Here is a 4040-nt window from a genome sequence, read left to right as displayed (position 1 = left end):
ATTATTATATGTTTTTTATTCCTCACAAAATATAAGAATTATAACGTTCATTTTCTATAAGTTAAAGAAAAATATGGTCATCAAATTTCTACCAAACAGGACAAGAGATTTACACAATCACATATGTAAGGCAGGACAATCAATTATTGACAATTTCAAATAAAACAAATCCCCAAGGATTTCTTGAGGGAATCAAATCTGACCGTGTCTAAAACTTTAGTAAAAATATCTGCAATTTGTTTGTTAGTCTCAACATATTCTAAAATCGGAGTTTTGTTTTCAACAAGTTCCCTAATAAAATGATGATGAATGTCAATATGTTTGGTGCGAGAGTGCTGAACAAGATTTTTGGAGATATTAATATCACTTGTATTATCACAAAAATGGTTAAAGTTTTAATATCAATCCCATAGTCTGCCAACATTTGTTTCATCCACAAAGTTGTTGAGTACAACAATTTCCAACAACTATGTACTCAACTTTGGCTGTTGACAAGGAGATGGAGTTTTGTTTTTTACTATGCCAGGAGACCAAATTATTTCCTAAGTAAAAACAACCACCACTTGTACTTTTGCGGTCATCAGTGTTTCTTGCCCAATATGCATCACTATAACATACAAGGTTAGAGTTTGTTTCTTTGGAGTACCAAATGCCTAAATCAAGAGTATTATTGATATGACAAATAATTCTTTTAACAGCAGTCGCATGAGACTCCATAGGGTTCCCTTGGAAACGAGCACACACTCCAACATTGTAACAGATGTCTGGGCGACTAGTAGTTAAGTATAGGAGACTCCCAATCATACTCCTGTAAAGAGTTGGATCAACTTTCTTCCCATTCTCATCTTTAGATAGTTTGACAGTGGTTCTCATGGGAGTTTTAGCAGGTTTAGATGCATCGAGCCCAAATCTCTTCACCATATTTCTGGCATACTTGCTTTGTGAAATGAAAATTCCCTCATCTGACTGCTTAACTTGGAGTCCTAAGAAAAAATTGAGCTCTCCCATCATGCTCATCTCAAACTCTTCCTACATTTGTTTCACAAATTCCTGTACTAGAGAGTCATTAGTAGAAACAAATACTATATCATCAACATATATTTGAGCTATCATAATATTTGTATCAGCATTTTTGATAAAAAAGTGTTTTGTCTACTCTCCTTCTCTTGTACCCCTTTGAGACCAAAAATGGAGTTAGTCTTTCATACCAAGCTCGTGGGGCTTGTTTCAACCCATACAAAGCTTTTTGCAATTTAAAAACATGATTAGGATAGTGAGGGTCCTCAAACCCTTTGGGTTGCTCCACATAAGCTTCCTCATTCAAGAATCCATTTAAAAATGCGGATTTGACATCCATTTGGAATAATTTAAAACCAAGAACACATGAAATAGCTAGCAATAATCTTATGGATTTAAGTCTTGCAACATGGACAAATGTCTCATCAAAATCAATTCCTTCAACTTGAGTGTACCCCTGTGCAACTAGCCTAGCTTTATTTCTTATTATGGTGCTAAATTCATCAGTTTTGTTTTTAAATATCCACTTTGTACCTATAACATTAGTATGGCTCGGTCTAGGGACAAGGATCCATACCTCATTTATTGTGAATTGATCTAGCTCTTCTTGCATAGCATTAATCCATGATTCATCATTTAAGGCTTCCTTCACGTTTTTTGATTCCAGTGTAGAAGTAAAACAAACGAATTGAACCAAGTTTACATACCTCTTTCGAGTGACCATACTCTCTTCAAGATTTCCCAAAATGAGATCAGAAGGGTGATTCTTTTTTACTCTGATTGATAATTCTTTTTTAACGGAGTCAAAAGAAATAGCTGGATTTTCCTTCTCTGTTCGTTCAATTGTTGTTGCAACAGAATCAATGTCTGATACATCATCAGCAGTTGTTGTCGCCTCTGAAGGTTTTTCTGTCAGATCTGATATCCCTTTATGTTGCTGAACATCAATGAACCTGTCAATTTCCTCCTCATGGGAGTACTCAGAAAAATCTTTTAGATCATCAACAACCACATTAGCAGATTCCATAACAGTTTGGGTTCTCATGTTATAAACACGATAGGCCTTAATATTAGTGGAATAACTAAGAAAAACTCCCAAATCGCTTTTGGCATCAAATTTGCCTAGATTCTCACGATCTCTAAGAATATAACAAAGACACCTAAATACATGAAAATAATTGGCATTAAGTTTTCTACCTTTCCAAATTTCATACGGAGTTTTATTTGTACCTGGATGTAGAAAAACACAATTAATTGTGTAGCAAGTAGTGTTAATTGCTTCAGCCCACAATTTCTTTGTGAGTTTTTTGCTATTCAGCATAACTCTGGCCATTTCCTGCAAGGTATGATTTTTCCGTTCCACTACCCCATTTTGTTCTGGGGTTTTGGGAGCAGAAAATTCATGCAAAATTCCAAAAGATTTACAATATTCATCATAAACAAAATTTTCAAACTCCTTACCATGATCACTTCGTATTCTTACAATTTTTTCAATGTTACAATTTTTTTCAACTCTTAGTCTTGTACAGAGAGTTTTAAAAGCTTCGAATGCATCTGTTTTTTCTCTTAAGAAATCTACCCAAGTAAATCTAGAAAAATCATCAACACATACAAAAATGTATCTCTTACCATTAATACTTTCAACCTGTATAGGACCCATGAGATCCATATGCAATAATTCCAACACATTTGAAGTATTAATATCAGATAGAGCTTTATGGGAAACTTTCAATTATTTTCCCAATTGACATGATTCACATTACCAACTGATTCTTTACCCAGCTTAGGTATACCACGGATCAGACATGCATTAGCAATCTTTTTCAAATTTTTGAAATTTATATGTTAAAGTTTTTCATGTCACAAATCAGTATTATTAAAACTATATGATGACGCATGACATATGATTTTTTGTGTGAGTGTGTAAAAATTATCCAAAGAACGAGATCCTTTAAGAACAATGTCACCACTTTGATTTACAACATTACATTCATCACGCGAAAAATTAACAAGAAAACCTTGGTCACAAATTTGGCTTATGCTAATTAAGTTAGCTTTCAGTCCATCAACAAGAATACCATTTTTCAGTTTTGGTAACCCTTCAATGTTTAGAGTACCTTTACCTAAAATATTTCCTGTCATTCCATCCCCGAATGTTACAACTCCACACTTCAAAGATTTGAAGTTGGTGAGTATGCTGGCAGTACCTGTCATTTGTCTTGAACACTAGCTATCAAAGTACCACGAACTAGATGCATGCATTTTATGACAAGTAAAGGTATCCAAGCAAGCAGAGTTATTTTTCTTGACCCACATTGTTTTTTATTTTGAATTTCTTTTAGTCAAGAATTGATTCATGATACCAAAGTGTTTAACATAATTCTTTTTAAACAAATTCAACAGAGAAAAACACTTAGGTCTTATGTGTCCTTTCATATCACAAAAATGACAAAATGGTACAAATTGTCCAATGTTTTTCTTCGGAGAAATTTTCTTTAGTTGTAGATCTGTTGGAACAGATGACAACTGTGTGGTCTCTGTAGAGTCACTTGTTCCTGCAAAATGGTTAGTTGTCACAACAGATGGATAATTCACAGATTTTACAAAAATCGTTTTCTTATAAGATTCAGATCCATTAGATCCTAATCCACTGTAATCACCAACCTTTTTTCATGCAGAGAGAATATTATCCAAAATTCCAGATCTTGGATTAAGCATTTTGACCCCTTTTTGCATAAGATCAACTTCTTTACTCAAAACATTAATTTCATCATTTTTGCAAGCAATAATCATCTTAAGTTCTTTAATTTTTTCAACATATTTTTTATTATTGCTAGCCAAAAATCGATTCTCAGAGCAAACTTTCAGTCATTGATCATACATTATTTTGCAAGAATCTTTCAAAGACTCCTTATCTAAGTCAGAATCATCAGAGTCAGTATCAGATTCTTCATTATTCTGAATAGAATTATTAAGGCATACCAAAACCTTGGAATCAACTGAAGAAAAAGGCATACTTTTGT

Source organism: Humulus lupulus, chromosome X, assembly GCF_963169125.1.
Source record: "Humulus lupulus chromosome X, drHumLupu1.1, whole genome shotgun sequence".
Lineage (NCBI taxonomy): Eukaryota > Viridiplantae > Streptophyta > Magnoliopsida > Rosales > Cannabaceae > Humulus > Humulus lupulus.
Note: the sequence above shows the minus strand (reverse complement) of the source record.